The sequence below is a fragment of the Gekko japonicus genome, unplaced genomic scaffold (assembly GCF_001447785.1).
Source record: "Gekko japonicus isolate JY-2015 unplaced genomic scaffold, Gekko_japonicus_V1.1 scaffold614, whole genome shotgun sequence".
NCBI classification, from domain to species: Eukaryota; Metazoa; Chordata; class Lepidosauria; order Squamata; family Gekkonidae; genus Gekko; species Gekko japonicus.
In genome coordinates, this window is record NW_015161421.1 from 609385 (window position 1) to 630768 (window position 21384).

Consider the following 21384-nt stretch of genomic DNA (forward strand, 5'->3'; position numbering starts at 1 on the left):
TTCTTCTTCTTCTTCTTCTTCTTCTTCTTCTTCTTCTTCTTCTTCTTCTTCTTCTTCTTCTTCTTCTTCTTCTTCTTCTTCTTCTTCTTCTTCTAATACACCACTGTTCTTTATATATCATTTTATACCAGAGACCATTGAGACTTTGGGGAATATATGATTTAAGTTTATTCTCTAAACAGTGTTTTTGATACTCTAACACAGGGGTGTCAAACCGGCCCGCCCAGGTCTCTTACGTGGCCCGCAAGCAACTAGTGCAAGGGAGAGAGAAACTGCTCAGGGGGAAGTGGGCAGTCCCACTTTGATTGTGGGGTCAGCATGGCAGAACAACCTCATCTGAGACAGTCAAGCATTGTGGGAGCGTCTGCCCAATGCTGCACCGCTGACTCTCCAGTCCACCCACCCATACGGGTTTTCCTTTGCACCCCCCTCCCAGCCCATGGGGCCTTGCAGTGAGGATACACCAACCCGGAGCTTACCAGCTGCTGTCCTTTAATATAGTTCATATCTCCAGTACCTGGCATTGCGTTTTATAACACACATGGCCCAGCCCGACAAAGTGACATTTATGTCAGATCCGGCCCTCATAACAAATGAGTTCGACACCTCTGCTCTAACAGACCACTGTGCTTATTACAATTGCACCTTACAGCCACACACTTTGTGCTTTTTTGTATGTTTACTTGTAGCTGTGCTACTATTTTTGTTGATTTGTCTAACCTGGGCCATCCAGATCAGGGTACAATTAAGTGCCGTCCAGCTGCAACCGACTTATGGCAGCTCCTCTTGAGGTTTTCAAAGCAAATTATAAGCGGAGACAGTTTGCCATTGCCTGCCTCTGCTTAGAAACTCTGGTCTTCCTTGGTGGTCTCCAGTGTTCCTTCTAAGCTCAGTTAGTGTGAGCCAGCTAACAGTTTTTTAACCTCCAGCTCAAACATTTTTGTCTCAGCTCAGGAAGGGCGGCTCCAGAGCAAACTAATTTATGCAGCAGCCAAATTGCTCACTCAGAACATTAATGCCAGTAGCTCACAAAGTAGAATTTTTGCTCACAGGACTCCACAGCTTAGAGGAAGCATTACTAACCAATTACTAACCATGGCTGACCCAACTTAGCAGCTGACCTCTGACAAGACCAGGCCTCCCAGGGCTACCTGGAGCAGTGATCAAAATGCAACTCTCTGCACACATTAGCTCGAAGTAAGCCCCACATGAAGCACAGTGGTGCATGTACAGGGTGAACCGCTCAGCTCACCAACCCGCATGTACAGTTAACCCCAATTGCGCATTTACAGTCAGGCAGGACAGCAGTGACCAAACCGAACAAAACCAAAGCTATTATTCCTGTAGATGCTGCAGCTACTTCTCCTTTGGGGAAAAAAATCAATAGTGCTTTAGGTGTCCCTCTGTCTCTTGCAAAATCAATGGCAAAGTTGCAAAATATTTTTTGTCATCATAAACGTCCGAGGAGGTAACAGAAGAGAATACTAATGACGGTGCTCTCAGTCCTAGGCTCACCAAAACAGAAGGAAATATTTCACCTTTAAGGTATGTGCTTGGTTTGCAATAGGGCCGCGGTGGCTCAGAGGGTAAGATGCTGAGCTGCAGACCAGAAAGTCTGTAGTTCAGCAGTTCGAGACCCAAGTGCTGCATGATGGAGTGAGCGCCCATCTCTGGCCCCTACTCTTGCCAACCTAGCAGTTCGAAAGCAAGAAATTGCAAGTAGCTCATTGGGAAGGTAACAGTGTTCTGTGCGCCTCAGCATTTAGTCATGCCAGCCACATGACCATGGAAATGTCTTTGGACAGTGCTGGCTCTTCGGCTTGGAAACGGAGATGAGCACCGCCCCCTAGAGCTGGATTCGACTGGCTTTTGACCAGGGGAAACCTTTACCTTTGGTTTGCAATACAATCAGTTGCCCGGATTCCATACAGGTGTTCTGGATCTCACATAACCTCCAAAAATGCAGATGTGAGACCAAACAAGAAGGATTTAGCTTTGTTGAGCCTTCTTGCTATATATGTTGTGATAGTAAGGGCTGCATATTTTAGCCCCGGAGAGCCAGCATGGTGTCGTGGTTAAGAGCATGGGCTCCAATCTGGAGAACCAGGTTTGATTCCCCACTCCTCCTCCACATGAAGCCTGCTGGGTGACCTTGGGTCAGTCACTGTTCTCTCAGAACTCTCTCAGGCCCATCTGCCTCACAAGGTGCCTGTTGTGGGGAGAGGAAGGGAAGGCGATTGGAAGTTACTTTGAAACTCCTTAAGGTAGAGAAAAGCAGGGTATAAAAAAAACCCCTCCTCTTCTGTTAGAAGCAGGAGAATGGAAGACAGAGGATATGACCTGTACAACCTGCTGGGAAGTTCTGTTTCACCTTTATTACTTTAAAAACAAAAAAAAACACACATGTTTTAATGTTGCATTCTCCATTTGAAATGCTCAAAGTTGCGGTGCAAAGTGCTCTCATGTCACACCTGACTTATGGTGACCCTGGAGGGTTTTCAAAGCCAAGAGATGTTCAGAGGTGGTTTGCCCCACCTTTCCACCAAGCGGTTCTTCACTCCTCCATTTTATCCTCATGGCAACTCTGTGAAATATGCATGCTGAGCAACTGGCCCCGAAATCACCTTGCTGTTACCTATGGTGGACCCGTACACCCTCTGCTAGCCTGGGAAACTCTACCCTCAAGAAGTTATGCTCGAGAGGCTGGGATGTTTCTTAATCTGCAGAATTTCAAAGGTGAAAACACAAAGTTCTGTACTCAGAACACCCCTTTGCCAAAGATCCCTATATGATCACACCTCCTCCCATTACACATCCGTGAAAGCCCTCCTGCACACATTGTAGACTGTATTCATATTTGTTGTTGTTGTTGTTCAGTTGCACAGTCGAGTCCGACTCTTCCAGATCCCATGGACCACATCACGCCAGGCCCTCCTGTCTTCTGTCGTGCTTAATTTCATGTTCGTTGCCTTGATAACACTGTCTAGCCATCTCATCCTTTGCCATCCCCTTCTTCTTTGACCTTCAATCTTTTCCAGCATCAGGGTCTTCTCCAGTGAGTGCTCCCTTCTCATTGGGTGGCCAACTCTAGCAGCCATATATTACTACTAGGAATACCACTGCTTTGACCATATAGACTTTTGTATTCATATATTCTGCAACACCAAATGTAGCATGGGGGATAGAATGCTAGACTAAGGCTGGATAGTCCTGGGTTCAACCCTCATAAGAACATAAGAGAAGCCAATGTTTGATCAGGCCAATGGCCCATCCAATCCAGCACTCTGTCACACAGTGGCCAAAAATACCAGGTGCCATCAGGAGGTCCACCAGTGGGACCAGGACACTAGAAGCCCCTACACACACTGTTGCCCCCCCCCCCAAACACCAAGAATACAGAGCATCACTTGTCCCAGAGTTCCTATCTATACCTCATGGCTAATATCCACTGATGGACCTCTGCTCCATATGTTTATCCAGTTCCCTCTTGCTTGAAGCTGTCCATGCTTGTAGCCGCCACCACCTCCTGTGGCAGTGAATCCCATGTGTTAATCACTCTTTAGGTGAAGAAGTACTTCCTTTTATCTGTTCTAACACGACTGCTCAGCAATTTCATTGAGTGCCCACGAGTTCTTGTATTGTGAGACAGGGAGAAAAGTACTTGTTTCTCAACCTGCTCTATCCCATGCATAATCTTATAAACCTCGATCATGTCACCCCTCAGCCATCGTTTCTCCAAGCTAAAACATATCTACCCGGATTGCTATGATAATAAAATAGAGGAGAACCATGAACTCCTTGGGGGAAGGCTAGGATAAGACTGGGCAGGAACACCCTGTTGTATGGTGCCTGTTAGAAAACTGGCTTCCAGAAAAACCTCTTAAAAGGACCTATGGCATAACAGCTCTTCCACTTAGCAAAGGCCCCCTCCTTCAAATCAAACACATTCAGCCATTCATACTGTCTAGACAAAACTAGCATTTCAGTGTCTGTGCATATTTACACATATATTCACAAAAATCTGACATTTTGGTGTCTGTCTGAGCATAACACATGCATGTCACAAGAATCAGCCCCCCCCCCCAAATCGAATGCTCAGTCAGATGAGATGAACATCACACATATCATTAGGACCATAAAAAAAGCAAACTACATGTTCCTGCAGCCTCAATTTATCTCGGGGCTGTGCAGAGAAGGAACAGGCCTTTAAAACCTTCAACCTCTCCCCGGGTTTACTGTTTTAAAGTGACTCTGCTCTTATTTGCATTTTAAAAGAGAGGAAAAGATGTGCTCTTTAAAAGCAGACATTTCCCCCTTTAAAATGCAAATAGAAAAGCAGAGAGTCTGGCTATTAACTGCAAAACCTAGCAGAGGTTGAAAAGTCACAGCACCCCCTCTCCCTTCCCCGCACAGCACTGAGTCAAATGGATGTTGCAGGATTGTGAAATTTGCATTTTCTGGGTAGAAGAAGATAGGTGATCTTTATCTCATTCTAAGTCCTTAGCATGTAGAGACCTGGGGACAGGGATGAGCCCTGAAAGACACGACTATATGTGTGTGCATTCTTTGGATTTTTAAAAATCCGTAATATATCCCCACAGCAGAGAACAGGCACCAGTATTTCCCAGGGAAAGACACCCAGAGGGGGATGCTTGGAGAACATGGCTCCAATGTGTAAAGTGGAAAATAAAATAAAATAGGGGGACACACCAAAGCAAAATGAAGAAATGAGCGGGTGCAGAGGGAAATGAATCTTCCATAATTATACAGCCCCTACATGTTTCGCATGCAACTTCGTCAGGGGGGATTTTTCCGATTCTGGTTCCATTCCCATACATACACTAGAACAAAGTCAGTTGTATGTACGGGAACGAAACCAGAATCGGAAAGATTCCCCCTGGCAAAGTTGCACACGAAACACATAGCGGCTATATAATTATGAAAGATTCATTTCCCTCTTCACCAGCTTGTTTCTTTCTCTTCCAGTTATCAAGCCACTCGAGATTACCCACACTTGGACAAAGAAGGCACAATGTGAATATTTGAGAAATGAATACTGTTTCCCTATATTTAAAGACAGCTAAACTTCTACCCCCCTTCCTGCTCAGATGGACAAGTTAGATTCCACCTTTGCCTCTGAGTGACCAATAAGAACTGACATAATGTTAGTGAGAGAGAGTTGGAAAACAGAAGTTGGGGGCTGGCAGCTAGAGACAGAGGAGTATGTCTGGCTGGTGGAAGCTGTGGAGAAGAGCAACTTAAAGCTAAGGGGAAAGAAAAGTCATTTTTTAACAAAAGATCCCAAATACTGGAATGGGGAAACAGTTCAAAAGTTCAATGGAGAAGAAACATTGTAATCGCTACCTCACTTTTCTTATGTTCAAACCATATAGAAAAGTTAACTCCTTGTTTGTTTAACCATGTGAGCTGTTTGTCTCAGAGAAAGAAACTGACAGTGAACTATTTGGGTCCCGAATGAGGGGCTGCTTAACCCAATAGTCACACTGAGGCAGTGAAAAATTTCTAAGACCACTTTATTAAGCTATAGCCAAAGAGTCCTTCCTAGCTACAAAATTCTTCTAAGCTTCTTCCCCGTAATACCTTACATTTATACTTCAGTTTAGGTCATCTTTACATTACCTCCATTCCCACCAGTTAAACAGCACGGCAAACTCAATACATCCAGTCATCTGCACAAGTTTACTAGAGTAGCTAGTAGGGTACTGCACATGTCTAAGAATATTTTCTCACATTCCTGGGGTCTTATCTACTTGATAAGAAGCTGTCCTCAGACAGTTGAAATGGCTTCTGAAGCTTCCAGTTATTCCACCGACTGCAGGGGTACAAGAATGCATTCCTAAACAAAGGGCACTTTTTCCTTCAAAATACACACGTTAAGATATAGATAGATAGATAGATAGATAGATAGATAGATAGATAGATAGAGATAGATAGATAGATAGATAGATAGATAGATAGATAGATGAGAGAGAAAGAAAGAAAGAAAGAAAGAAAAAGAAAAAGAAAAAAAGAAAGAAAGAAAGAAAGAAAGAAAGAAAGAAAGAAAGAAAGAAAGAAAGAAATAGAGAGATAGAGAGATAGAGAGATAGAGAGATAGAGAGAGAGATGTATGTGTATGTGTATGTGTATATATATGTTTTCGGATATGAATAAGGGGTCACAGCCTGTGAACGAAACACTGTTTGAGCCTCAACCTCAATAAATCTGTGAAGTGTCTGAGTGAGGGCCAGTTATTATGTCTGCTGATTTCTCTGTGGGTGAGAGGGGACCTGAGACGGTGAAATGGCCATGGGTCTGTATAGATTTAAAAGAGACTAGAAAGGTCGAGATGTGTAACAACCTGACCTACATGTAACCAGCGCCCCCTCTAAGCTGAGTTAGTGTGAGCTAGCTCACAGTTTTTTAGCCTCTGCCTCACACATTTTTGTCTTAGCTCGGGAAGGAGGGCTCTGGGGCAAACTAATTGATGCAGCATCCCAATCGCTCGCTCACAACTTTAATGCTAGTAGCTCACAAAGTAGAATTTTTGCTCACAAGACTCCACAGCTTAGAGGGAGCATTGCTTGTAACCCTGAACCGGAGGGAGGGAGAGAGAGAGAGGTTGGGGAGGGTGGTAGTAGGTACTCTGTGTGAGTGAGAGAGCTGGCGTCACACAGCCCAAACCTTCTCAGGGTACCCTGCCCCCTTCCTGCTCAAGAACATGACAATCAATGAATCCCCCCCCCTCAAGCGGTGATATGCACTACGGCCAACATAACAGAAAAGTAATTGATTTCAGCGGGAAGCTTAGCATCCTAAAGTGGAGAGCTTAATGTACTGTCCTGGCCACGAGTGAGCTCTCCCACTTTCCAAAGGGAAGATCCATTTCTAGGAAGGAGCTATTAAAACAGCTGTGAGTGCTCCTCGGGAACCAGCTGCTCAGAGATAGCAGAGAATACGATATGCAAAGCGCATATTCTTCGCTCAGAACACAGACTGTGGACTTTGGGGAGAGGGGCTCCTAGATGCTGAGCAGGAGAAGAAGAATGACTGTACTTGAAAGTATTCCGGTCCTTTTCTTCTCTCGAGTCAGGCTACTTTGATTACGTTTTCCTATTAATTTGTGGGCACATGATCCTCTGCGCAGAGCTATCAGCTAATGTACACTCCGAGACCAGCAGTCGGATTCTTTCACAGTAAAGAATAAAGTAAGAGAATGCAAACAAGGAACAAGCGTCTGAGTACTAAAGAAAAGCAAGGTCGGTGCTAATAAAAACATACCTTCACAGTTTTCGATTCCATCTGTTCATATTCTCCCACCCCCCCCGGCCCATGTTATCCACGTATAAGCATGCATTGATGAAATACTGCCATAATTATTGATAAGAACAGTGGGTTTGCTGGACTGGACCGAAGCCATCCAGCAAGAGCCAGTTTGGTGTAGTGGTTAAGTGTGCAGACTGCAATCTGGGAGAACTGGGTTTGATTCCCCACTCCTCGACTTGCACCTGGCTGGATGACCTTGGGCAAGCCCTAGTTCTGACAGTTTTTGAAAGAGCGCTCTCAGCCCCACCTACCTCACAGGCAGTGTTCCCTCTAAGCTGAGTTAGTGTGAGCTAGCTCACAGTTTTTTAGCCTCTGGCTCACACATTTCCTGAGTTCCTAGCTCAGGAAGTATGGCCCCAGAGCGAAGCAAATTATGCAGCAGCCGAATCGCTCACTCACAACTTTAATGCCAGTAGCTCACAAAGTAGAATTTTTGCTCACAAGACTCCACAGCTTAGAGGGAACATAGCTCACAGGGTGTCTGTTGTGGGGAGGGGAAGAAAAAGGAGTTTGTAAGCCGCTCTGAGACTCTGGGGTGAAGGGTGGGGTATAAATCCAATCTGGTCCTCCTTATTTCACATAGTACTCAGCCAGATGCCCCCAGTAGGTTATAAGATGGGCACAGAGGCCAAAGTCTCCCCATGGTTGCTCCTCAGCACTGGAATTCAAAGGGTTATCTGATGAGGGAATTGGATTCTTGAAAGCTTATACCCTCCCCAATCTGTTGGTCTCTAAGGTGCTACTGGATTTGAATACAGAATACGGATCAACACAGCTACTTTTTGAAACTATCGTCAGAGGGTCACTGTATCTGAACATGAAGGTTCTATTTAGTAATTGCGGATAATAGCCATGGAGAGAGCTCTCCTCTGTTACTCCAAAAATCTATGTTCCAGAGTCCTGGGTAGTACGGTTGCCAAGTCCATCTTCCACCCCCAGCGGTGGACTTTGGGGGCGTTCCTGGAGGGGGTGGGGCATCCCCAACGTGATGACATCACGTTGGGGACGTCTGCCGCCCCCCCCCCCCACCTGCCCATGCGCCAGATCTCCAGAAACGGCGGTTCCCTGCACTTAAAGTAGCTGGCAGCCAGCGTTTCCCCTTTAAGAGCAGCTGCGTTTCCCTTTTATGAACGCAGCTGGCTTTTCCCTGCAAGCTTGCGGAGTTCGCGCTTGGGATGAAACACGGGTTGCACACGCTTAAAGGGAGAGAGATGGGTGGCTGTGGGTGTTGGGGGTGGGGCTTCCCCTGCCGGCCATCTGGTCGGGGGCGGGTAGAACCCCCCCAAAAAAAACGGGAAACCCCTGGCAAACTGGGGGGGGTTGGCAACCCTACTGGGTAGATACTAGCATAGTATAACATGGACGGTCCAGGCTAGCCTGATCCAATTAGATCTCAGAAGCTAAGCAGGGTCAGCCCTGTTTAGTACTTGGCTGCGATCGCACACACTAAATAATTCACTTTCGAGCCACTTTTAATGCCCTTTCCAACTGGATTCTATCGTCTGAACTGGCAAAATCCAGTTGGAAAGTGCTTTGAGAGTGGATTGAAAGTGGATTATTTAGGGTGTGTGATCGCAGCCCTTGAACAGGAAGCCACCAAGGAAGTCCGGGGTTGGTACGCAGAGGCAGGCAATGGCCAACTGCCTCTGAAAACCCTCTGGGGGGGTCACCATACACTGGCTGCAACTTGACAGCACTCTCCACCACCGTAACGTCAGACTCCATTTTGGACATGCAGCGAAAACCTTCAGGCCAACAAAGCAGAATTCATGCTGACTCACTAGGAGCGGACAAGAAAGCTGTGAAAACCCGAAGCCTAAAAGCTTGCCCTGTGTTGCCATGAGATCACCCTTGAACAGAGAAGACAGGATGGGCAGTGGTTTGTGAGCCGTGAACAACCATTCCCAGATATTTAGAGAAATGCCTGAGCTATGCAGGGGAACAGTTAAGGGTTCAAAAACTGCAGGCAGAAGGCTGCTCAATGCTGGAAACAGGAAAGAACTCCCGAAATTTGGGAGTGGTTAAAAAAGTTACTTTTTATGGTAGAAATGGATAAAATGACAAGAAAGCTTAAGAATCTGGAAGCAGAAGAATTCTTTGCAGATTGGAAAGACTTTAAAGAATACTTAGAGAAATATTGGGATGTAAAAAACAACTTATTTGGCTTTGATAATTATTGAAAAAAGAATGATATTTAGAATAAGCTAAAATGTATAAGAACACTAGTTAAAAGATATATAACTGTATATGGCCTGAAGGGAAAAGCGTTACAAAGTTACATGCCCAGATCCCTGTCGGTAAGAGAGAAAAGTGTGTGATATTTGTTCAATATTTAAGCCTTCCTGGTTACAATGAGTTAATCTTTTATTTGTGAATTACTTCAATAAATCCTCTTTTATTCAAAAAAATATATGTTACTTGTAGAATTTGGTTAACGAGTAAGGGGAAAAGAGGGGATTACAAGATTTGGGCTGGAGGTTGGAGCACTGTGGGAAGTCAGAAGGGGTGGGTAATTAGGAGAAAAGGATATCTGACAGTTGGTAAAGTGATGCATGTTTGAATTATTAATATATCCTAATAAAACTGTGTTTTAAAAAAAACAAACTGCAGGCAGAAGGTGAGCCCTGCCAAGGAGGGGGAAATCAAGCAAAAGAACGGGAAGAATGGCAAGCTGTGGCAAACCCAAACGGTATGTGCCGCACTTCCAAAAAGAGAGATTGTTTTTTGAACAATCAGATGAGAGGCAAGAGGAACTCTGTCATAGTTGTGGTGGTAAAAAGTGCCTTCAGGTCATAGCTGGTTTATGACAACCCTGCAGGGCAGGGGTGGCCAAACTGCAGCTCGGGAGCCGCACGCAACTCTTTCACACGGTCTAATTTAATGCTAATAAAAAACAAATGTGCATATCTTTCAATTAAAAATGCATGTGATATTTGCTGGTGTCTTGTGGCTCTCAGGCATCTGACGTTTATTCCGTGTGGCTGTTACGTTAAGCAAGTTTGGTCACCCCAGCTGCAGGGCTTGCAAAGTAAGAGATGTTCAGAGGTGGTTTGCCATTGCCTGCCTCCCAGCCAAATTCGAGCCAGGGCCGACCCTGCTTGGCTTCCAAGATTTGACGAGATCAGGCTAGTCTGGGCTATCCAGGTCAGGGCAAACCTGGAACAGTGATTCCCTATGAATTGTATTTATATATTCCAGAAAACCCTTTCGATTCCCTGAGCCAGTTTGGTGTTGTGGTTAAGTGCACGGATTCTAATCTGGGAGAACCGGGTTTGATTCCCCACTCCTCCACTTGCACCTGGCTGGATGACCTTGGGCAAACCATAGTTCTGATAAGAGGTGTTCTTGAAAAAGAGCAGTTTCTGTCAAGAGCTCTCTCAGCCCCATCTACCTCACAGGGTGTCTGTTGTGGGGAGGGAAAGGGAAAGGCATTTGTAAGCTGCTCTTAGACACCTTTGGGTAGTGAAGGGCGGGGTATAAATCCAATCTCCTCCTCCTCTTCTTCTTCGTTTTGTAGGTTAGTTTATGTTGTGCACACGTACTATATGCCTCTTTCATATGTCCTTTATACAGGAACTATATCTGCAACATATACTTCTGGTTCCTTGACTGCAAATAGCATGGACAAACGTGTACATTCTGCAGGTGTGAGGACGCAAAACAATTCGTGAAAATACAGAACCATGGGTTTGATTCGCACAAGGGAGATCCAAAACGGAAGTAGGGATTTTCAGGTCAAGACAACAGGAGTGAAAAATTCAAACTCATCCCTACACTGGGCACAGCCAATCCGCAGGAGCGTTCCAAGCCTGAAGGGGCTGCATACATTCCACCCCTAAAATCAACATGTAAACGGCAAATTAATTTGCAAACTATGCCTGAAATGCTCTGGCAGTTGCCTTGGATACAAGCCATTCCAAGTTCTTAACCAACGGTGCCGTTTCTCCAAAACCTTGAGTTCTCTCCCCCCCCCCCCGCTTGATAAACAAAAAAGAAAAAAATAATAATTATATCTGGCTGTCACTTTTTAAAAGTCTTAAACCCTTCTACCCAACATCAGACTCGGAGAGCGGATTCTAATTTTCTTGTTATGGTGTTTATCTTCAACAATTATTATTTTCACAAATGGCTTTTATGTTAAAATAACACTTAGTCCTGTCAAATTATCCCAGCGTTTTAAAAAAACAACAACTCAGGAACGAGAAGGCGAATGCTTCACTCCATTGTTTACCATAAATGGATGTCATTAGTTCACATCGGCACGTACGTAATTTAGTTTCTCCTAGGTTCATGAGTCACCGATGAATTGTGAATTGGCTCTATTGAAGAATGTGGTATTTAAGTTGATGGGAGGCGACATCAAAACTTCTGCTGGCGTTTGACCGGCATTCATGCATTCAAGTCAATACTTGAGACTGCAGTAGTGAACGTGCGTGCCTGTTCTACAGGAAAAGCAGTGTAAAGGAGCAAGAACCAGGTGTTCTTCCATCTTGGTGAGAACAGGCTCCACGTGGCACTTCATTGGTAACTGTCTTATGCGGAATCGGACCGTCCATCTATCAAGGTCAGTACTGTCTGCTGTAACCGGAAGCTGCTCTCCAGGATCTGATCCTTTTACCTGGAGGTGCTGGGGATTGAACCTGGGACCTTCTGCATGCCAGGCAGATGCTCTACCACTGAGTCCCCCTCCTAGAAGGGCTTCTCAGGGTTTCAGATAGAGATCTTTCACATCACCTACTGCCCAGTCCTTTTAACTGGAGACAGCTATTGGGGGCCCCTGGGGGCAACGCCCTCTCACAAATGTGCCCTGCCCCCTGACTCACCTGGTCCTCCTCCCCCAGGAAGTGGGGGGGATCCCTGAGGCTGGTTCCAGGCGCACCACTGTTGGCTGCTGCCATCCTGCGAGGCTGAGTGGTGAGGCCAGCTGGAAAGGCAGGATGGAGTGGGCGAGGGCGGGCTTCCCACATCCTCAGCCAGCTTCACAAAGCCCCTCTCCCTCCCCCTCCTGCTTGGCTAAGGCTGGAAGCAGGAAGACCCGGTGAGGCCACATGACGGCTGCCCACCGAGGTAAGGAGCTGCCACTGTGGCCTAGTTTTTCCCAGTGGGGCAAACAGAAGTTTCCCAGGGATCAATAGATGTTGGGAAAGCAGCAAGGGCAAAGACATTAAACCCATTCCCCTAGTGCCACGGTCCTGATCTGTGCTGGGACTTCCCCACACTTGCTCTTTATGAAGGAAAAAATGGAGTGGAAATCCAATCACAGATCTTCCAGCAACAGATCTGGTTTTGGTTGACAGTTTTTAGGAATCATTAAGTATCCCTTACATCAAGGGTTCTCAGCCTTTTCAAGCCTACAGTTATGGATAACTCCAATTGTTAAGGCCCTGAGCCTGCATTGCGGGGAGGGCGGGGTATAAATCGAATAAAATAAAAATAAATAAAATAAAAATAAGTGTGTGGGCTCTAATCTGGGAGAAACAGTTTGGTGTAGTGGTTAAGTGTGCAGACTGTAATCTGGGAGAACTGGGTTTGATTCCCCATTCCTTCACTTCCAGCTGCTGGATGACCTTGGGCAAGCTATAGATCTGTCAGAGCTGCTCTTGAAAAACAGCAGTTTCTGTCAAGAGCTCTCTCAGCCCCACCTACCTCACAGTGTGTCTGTTGTGGGGAGGGGAAGGGAAAGGAGTTTGTAAACTGCTCTGAGATTCCAAGTGAAAGGTGGAATATAAATCCAATCTCCTCCTCTCCCTCCTCCTCCTCCTCCTCTTCTTCTTCTTCACAACTCTCGAATAGTGATTCTTCAACATTTCAGATGGAATATCTTTTCAATAGGAAGCATTTTGAAATGTATGTATGTATGTATGTATGTATGCATGTATGTATGTATGTATTAAAGTGGACTTCTAGCTCACCCTACCCCTCAAGCAGGCTCACACACTAGGGTAGCCAACCTTCAGGTGAGACCTGGAGATCTTCTGAAATTCACAACTGACCTCCAGACTATAGAGATCAGTTGCCTTGGAGAAAATGGCTTTAGAGGGTGGACTCCGTGATCTTTTACTCCACTGAGAACCCTCCCCTCCCCAAATCCTGCCTTCCTCAGACTCCACCCCCTCCAAATCTCCAGAAATTTCCTGAGACAGAGTTGGCAACCCTAACACACACACACACGGTAACGTCGTGAAGATGCTTCTGCTGTAATGGCTGCTGTTGCTGAAGCGACTTGTTGAAAATCTCCACAGCCCATCAAAAGCCTTGTGGACAAAAGCCCCTCATGACCCCAACCAGTTTCTAAAACCACTTGGCGAGCACCAGTAAATACCTCAGGGGGGGGCATGATGCCTCTGGGCACACAATTGCCTTTACCTCATTTCCGCTTTCCGAGAGCTCAAATAGGGCCTAGGAGCTACACCAACAGTGCCGTCCTAAGCAGAGCACACCCTTCTAAGTCCACCACACTCAGTTCTGTTTCGGATTTCATTATAGCCTGATGCTGAACATTCCTCCGTCGGCTGTCTCCAAAAGGCTATCGATATCTGGACTAATTAACCCTCCTTGAAGGTTGAGCCGCAAACTGACACTGATAGGAACAACAGCCTCCTAGCAAAAGAGTAATCCTATCATTGTCTAACGCCTGTCACATTGCCTGGGTTGTGGGCCTGGCATTTGCCAACTGCAGACGTGCCTGGAAGTGTAAAACCATCTGCTGGGAGCTGCCTATTAGCATGCAAATAAACCCATTAAAATTCACATCCCCTTTCAACAACCCACCAAGGCAATTGGGACTGACTGTATCCGTTTTACTCCTTCATCTACAAGAGGGCAGAGGGGGCCACAACGAGAGGCTGAAGGGAGATTTTTTATAGATATCTCCTAAGATGGCTTCCTTAAGATGTCCGGGTTCATGTTAGGGGTACCGAGGATCATCTTGTTTCCATGAGGCCTACAGGCGTTCATCAATACCTCAACACAGGAGTGAAGCATTGTAATTGATTGGCGAGCTTTGACACCTGTAGTCAGCTATCATTTTAATTACCGATTATGCCCATTGTGATTATTGAAGTGGTGTCGGCGTGAGGGTCCAGCGATTAAGAGTTTGCGAAACAAAGGCCAAAACAATTCCAAGGTAATTAGCCTATTAATATTCAGATGAGAACCAAATCTCTAATATATATATATATATTTATTTCTAAGAAGGATTTTCATTATAAACAAGGTTGATATGCTTTCCCCTCTAATCCTCAAGCGCTGATATGAACGGAACAGCAGTCACCGCGATGCCGCTAATCGCTCACCTCTCTATGGGATGTGAAAGTCATTTGGAATAAGCCAATTGTCCATCAGGACAAAAGGCACAGCAAAACAAAATCCCAGCTGAGCACCTGATTTCTAATCTGTTTTATTAAATATCTGCACTTTGGCACTGAGAAAAGTGGGATTTCTCTCTCTCTCTCTTTTGCACCACACTTTGCCTCCATGATCAGCTTTTTAAACAATCTCCTGAGTTATTTGTGATGAAGTCTTGTTAATGGTGAATGGGGTTCTTTTAAATAAATTGGAGCCTTTCCGAGACCAGAGAGACTAGGAACAGGGAAATTGATCTCTGGTTATCTCACTTCCTGTGTTTTGGCTGCTTATGTTCATACCAATTAAACACAGTAATATCAATGAATAACCAAAATAGGGTTCCCAGCTCTGGGCTGGGGAATTCTTGAAGATTTGAGGGCAGAACCTAGTGAGGGTGGTGGTTGGGGAGGGAAGAGAGGTAGGGTTGCCAGGTCCCTCGTGGCAACTGGTAGAGGAGAGGGGACTTAGCGTGAGCAGCAGGGAGGCCCATCCGACATGCAGTGATGTGTATATGCTCACTCCCCATGTGACACAGAATTGATGTCATCATGCGTGGGACATGGGGGTGACACTCCGGTATTTGGGCAAAAACTCTATGGTAGATTTAGCATCTACCATAAAGTTTTTGCCTAAATACCAGAGTGTTTTCCTGACATTCTGGATGTGATGACATCACTTCCAGGTCACAAGGGCAGTGACATAGACACATTGCTGCACATCGTATGGATCTCCCTCGTTTTTGAGGTAAGTTCTCCTCCATTGGCCAGCTGATTGGCAGAGTGGAGGTGGGGCCTGGCAGCAGGGGACATATGCCTCCACCAGGGGGGTATGGGTCTGGCAACCCTATAGCCAGTTTAGAGTAGTGTTTAAGAGCGTCAGACTCTAATATGGAGAACTGGGTTTGATTCTCCACTCCTCCACATGCAGCCAGCTGGGTAACCTTGGGTCAGTCAAGGTTCTCTCAGAGCTGTTCTCTCAAGAGCAGTTCTCTCAGAGCTCTCTCAGCCCCACCCGCCTCACAGGGTGTCTGTTGTGGGGAGAGGAAGGGAAGGAGACTGTAAGCCACTCTGAGATGCCGAGTGAAGGGTGGGGTATAAACCAAACTTTTCTCCTCCTCCTTCTCCTAGAGGGAGGGAGGTTTGGGGAAAGACCTCAGAAGGGTATAATTAGGCTTTCCAGCTCCAGGTTGGGAAACGCCTGGAGATTTTGGGTGTGGTGCCTGAGGAGGGCGGGGTTTGAGGAAGGAAGGGACTTCAGGGCCATCACATCTACCTTCCAAATTGACCATTTTCTCCAGTGCATTGACCTCTGCTGCCTGGCGATCAGTCATAATAGCAGGAGATCTTCTCTAGCCATCACCTGGAGGTTAGCGGCCCCAGGTACAATGTGTGGTGTATTCAATTCAGTGTAAACTGTATGTGAATGCACTCATTGGAACACCATGCAAAGCTTCGTCCTGGGCAAGGATCCTAATTCCTCAATTCCTATTGGTAGCCCAAGAAGAGCCGACCAATCACCTAACATCCAGTTCCCTAAGAGGGAACGTCTGTGATTGGACTTTATCTTTACAATACTATTGGTTGTTAGGTACAGTAGGGCGTGGCTACATTAGCCCGGGAGAGTTTAAAAGGAGCTCAGCTGCAATGCACACGTTGTTCTGGTTGTTCTGTTCTGGTTGTGTTAAGTGTTGCTCATTAAAGCTGAATCACTGGCTGAAATCACTCTCTGACTCTTGTTAAGTAGCCGACAATGCCATGTCGTCCACCCTCCAGGGGAGCTGACCTATTGTCTGAAGATCAGTTGTCATTTCAGGAGAACTCGAGGCCCCAAGTGGAGGCTGTCAACCCTACGGAACAGTCATGTTTTCCCCTCTTTCCAGAACTGCATGATAATCTAGATTTCTGAACTTTATGGCTCGGTTTTGTTCATTCATTGGCTTTTTCGTCATATTGTTTTTTGTGCTACTTCTCTTTCTCTCATCAGCTGCCTTAGGCAAGTACCTGAAGAGGCGGCATACAAACATTGAAAATAAACACAATTACCCTTCCTCTCTTCTGGAGGTTTCTTTCAACTGGTGGGTGCCGCTGTAGTTAAAATCGTATTCCTAGCCACCATTGCCCTTGGCGGGGGTACCATACATAGAGGCTGTTGGCTGGATCTTAAATGACACAGGGGTTCATAAGGAGACAGGTCCTTCTTTGGGGAATGGGAGCCCAAGCCATGAGAGGCTTTTAGACATAAATACCAGTTCTTTGCCTTGAACTTAGAGGTGAACTTGCAGTCTCTGCAAGGGATAAAGAATTGGCTGGACACATTCCAAGCAACTGCCACCTGTCGACAGACAAACGAACTGCTGCATTTCAAACCGGCTGAAGGAGTTTTGAAGTAGAAGAAGAAGAAGAAGAGATTGGATTTATACCCCGCCCTTCACTTGGAGTCTCAGAGCGGCTTACAAACTCCTTTCCCTTCCCCTCCCCACAACAGACACCCTGTGAGGTGGGTGGGGCTGAGAGAACTCTGACAGAAACTGCTCTTTTTCAAGGACAGCTGTGCCAGAGCTTGTGACTGACCCAAGGTCACATCAGCAGGTGCAAGTGGAGGAGTGGGGAATCAAACCCGGTTCTCCCAGATTAGAGTCTGCACACTTAACCACTACACCACCAAAGTAGGCAAGTCCCTGCTCCTGCAACACTTGTACAGAAGAGGGAATCGTGACAAGTGCTTTTTGTTGTATCAAAGTGCTGAAGGGATTGGGGGGAGGGGGACTTGAATCTCCTCCCTGGAATTCTGTATATAATTTAGTGTTGCCAGGCAGTGCCAGCACAGCTGTGGATGGAGATGGGGGTTGCAATGCCAGTTATAGTGTCACATCATTTCCAGTAAACAAACAAGTAAAGGTTAAAGTAAAGATTTCCTTTGTTCGAAAACCAGTCGAATTCGACTCTGAGGGCAGTGCTCATCTTTGTTTCCAAGCCGAAGAGCCAGCCCTGTCCAAAGACTTCTCTGTGGTCACGTGGCTGGTGTGACTAAATGCCGAGGTGCACGGAACACTGTTACCTTCCCACCTCAGTTATTTATCTACTTGCAAATTCTTGTATTCGAACTGCTAGGTTGGCAAACAAACAACCCCTCCCAAAGCTCCCCCCCCAGAATTGACATAGATAGTTCTAGGGATCGCTGGAAACTTTTATGTTTTTACCCTAGAGTTTCCAGCATTTCCTAGAGCTACCTCATGTCACTTCCATTTTCCCCCCTAAAAGCAACACGATGCCACAATCAACATCATGTTTAATTCCCCCCCTCCCACGGCTGTTTGGTAGCCTCGATACGACTAGAGTTATGTTCTATATTGGGGATGGTCTTAACAGCTAGTAGAAGTCACTAGAACTGGGATCAGGATAGCCTAGGTTTAAATAGCTCCTTCCTTCCAATCCAATCCCAAGATTAACCAAAGGCAGGTGGGAGAACCTGAGTTATCTCCAGCTGCCCTTACCTCAGTACAATCCTGACTTTTCAAGGACATGCTGAAAACGCTAAGACCGATTTCACACACGAGCTGTGCCGCAGTTGCGCCTTCCTTTGCCCCGCCTTCCTTTGCCATGGCTTCTATTGGTCAATTTCCCACTCGAAGCCGTGCGGCCGCATTTTGACCCGCGGCTTCGCCCGATTTTCCCTGCGGTTTTGTGGTTCTCAAAAAAACAGGATCACGAAACCGCGGGGAAAATCGGGCGAAGCCACGGGGCAAAGGGAGGCGCGACGGCGGCGCAGCTCTTGTGTGAAATCGGTCAAAAAGTCAGTGATGGGAGGAGAGATACTTTCTAAGTTGACCAACAAAAAGCATGAAAAGTCCATTTCCAATGTTCACCCAAGATGGAAAGTGAATTTGGCATTTGGTGCAAGAATTATGACATTGCGCCATTGCCTTGAGACCACCAGAATGGGTCCATTTCCATTGGAGATGCAGTCATCTATTTTTCTCCTGATTTATCTTTTATCACCCTCAGAATCACAATATTACAATTGGTTTGCCATGTTTCACCCCACCGAAGTCTGCTTCCTACTGGTGGATTCTGATTGTGCTCTATATTTGTTCCTTTGTCTTGAGCTTTTCCTCAAATCTATAAAATATTGTATCTTTTAAATAAGAATGTTTCAGCCACCACATCCCACCTTCACCACCTCTGGAGGCAGTCAGCCATGGAAACACAAAATCTTTACTAATGATTTTGGCCTTGATCTCTCTATTCCCCTCTTTAGTCTTGCTAAATTCTTGGGGGCTGAAAGGTTTCTGTAATTATCACGCGATCCTGGCACCAAACTCATGTACGAAGGAATATGACCAGAAGTCATGAGAGAAATGCAGCACGATACATGGATTTTTAGAGGATTAATGACCAGGGTCATCGAAGCAGAAGTCTAAAAATGTTGCCCTCTGTGACATTCATGTAATTAAGTTACTTTTGTATTCAGTGACACATACAGTCACATTATGCGGACATCTTGAAAATCACTGAGTTTGCCATTGAAATATTTTTTTATTTTAAAAAAAATTCTTTTGCTCATTATTCAAGGCGAATAAGGTGCTCTTTCCAAGTAACGTCTCTCACGACTGAAGAGGATATTGTGCTCAAATTGCAGAAGAAATTACACTGAGAAGGAGCCGCTTCTGGATATTAAGGAAAAAAAATATTTAGGATACTCAGGGAAATATTTAATAAATAAAATATTTAAGGTCACCAGGTGGCCTCAGCCACTTGTTTTCTCTGTTGAGAATACAAATGTAGTCAGCAGAGTTGCCGAATTCCAACTGGGGCCTAGAATTGCCAGACATCACCACCCCCAGTTCTGCAGGGGTTTCCTGATTTGGGGGTAGGGTTGCCAAACCCCCTGGTTTGCCAGGGGTCCCCAGTTTTGGGGGAAGCCCCACCCCCAACACCCACAGCCACCTCTCTCTCTCCCCCTTTAAGTGTGTGGAACCCGTGTTTCCTCCCAAGCCCGATCTCCGCTTGAGATCAGGCTCGCAGGGAAATGCCAGCTTCGTGCATTTAAAAGGGAAACGCAGCTGCTCTTAAAGGGGAAACACCGACTCCTGCTCTTAAAGGGGAAACGCCGGCTCCTTTAAGTGCAGGGAACTGCCGTTTCTGGGGGGGGGGCGGACGTCCCCAACGTGACGTCATCACGTCGGCGATGCCCTGCCCCCTCCAGGAACGCCCCCAAAGTCCCCCGCTGGGGTGGAAGATGGACTTGGCAACCCTATTTGGGGGGCTCCTTTCCACCGCCAGCCGAGAGCTTTCAGCTGTATCAGTCTTCATCCCCCCCCCAAATATTTTAGAGATACAACTGTCACCAGGTAACACCAAGGATAAAAAAAAGTATTTTACTACTCGGATGTATTTGAACGGCCAACATTTTGTTATTTCTGCTGAGTTTTAAAAAACTGGATAAGTGCAGCTAACTATCTTGGATAAAAGTAAAGACAAAATTGCAGGCAAGGTTTCAACAGCGGCTGCCTGTGAGGAAACAATGTTTTCACTGTTAAGTAAAAAAATGTAAGATCGGCTGGAGTTTTGTCATTTTGTTTCTAAAAGGAAGTATATTTTTTAAAAAGGGATGTTGAAAAAGATCCCGGTGTTTAAATCTTGAAAAGAAATGGGTTATCTCACAGGGCTTCTTTCCGGATGTGAAGTTTGGAATCTGACGGACATTGTTAAGGAGCCTAGCAGCTTTGGACAAAGGTAACACAGACACTTAGGGGTGGGAAAAGTCAGTATCTCCCTTGGAAAGCTGAAAACAACTACACACACAAACACACACACAGAGAGATTTCCCCAGTGGAAAGACAGTGCATTGTAGTGGTTAGAATGTCACCCTAGGACCTTTTTCAGCTTGTGAGCACAGAAGGAGGAGGAGGAGGAGGAGGAGGAGGAGGAGGAGGAGATTGGATTTATACCCCGCCCTTCACTCGAAGTCTCAGAGCAGCTTACAAACTCCTTTCCCTTCCCCAGCCCACAACAGACACCCTGTGAGGTAGGTGGGGCTGAGAGAGCTCTTTCCAGAACTGTCCTTGAGAGAACAGCTCTGACAGAACTATGGCTTGCCCAAGGTCATCCAGCAGGTGCAAGTGGAGGAGCAGGGAATCAAACCTGGTTTTCCTATTATTAATCTCCAGACAATAGAGGTCAGTTCCCCTCGAGAAAATGGCTGCTTTGGAGGGCAGACTACACGGCATTATACCCCACTGAAGTCCCGACCCTCCCCAAATCCCACTCTCCCCTGGATCCAGCCCCAAAATCTCCAGAAATTGCCCATCCTGGAAGCCATCAGTCTTAACTTGCAATGGCAGAAACTGGGACTTTACGCATGTGGAACATGCACTTTACATTAGAGCTCCAGCACCTTCTTTTTCAAGCTGTCTGGCTAAACAAGCGCCAATCTCTCCACGTTCTGCTAGCCAAGCTCTTTCAGTAGCTTTTAATAACTCAAAATTGCGCAGATGATGAGATAACTTTGCTGGAAGCGACACTGAACATGGTTGATTTTTTACAAAGTGAAGTTGTTAACTCTCAATAAACATCAAACAGAGCTACATCTGTTAGTCACGGAACAGCTGGTTCTTCCAAAACACAATGAAAAAGTGAACATTATCACTTAGTTTGGCGCACGGTTGGCCATTTCACTGCAAGGAAGAGAACACTGGGGCGCGACTGGAAA

At 46.0% G+C, this 21384-nt stretch overlaps 1 protein-coding gene across 1 annotated transcript in view; it reads right to left on the reverse strand.

Moving 5' to 3' along the window:
* DCC (DCC netrin 1 receptor) overlaps window positions 1-21384 on the reverse strand; it is a 591220-nt gene that overhangs the window by 281416 nt on the left and 288420 nt on the right. The gene's annotated exons all lie outside the window — the stretch shown is intronic.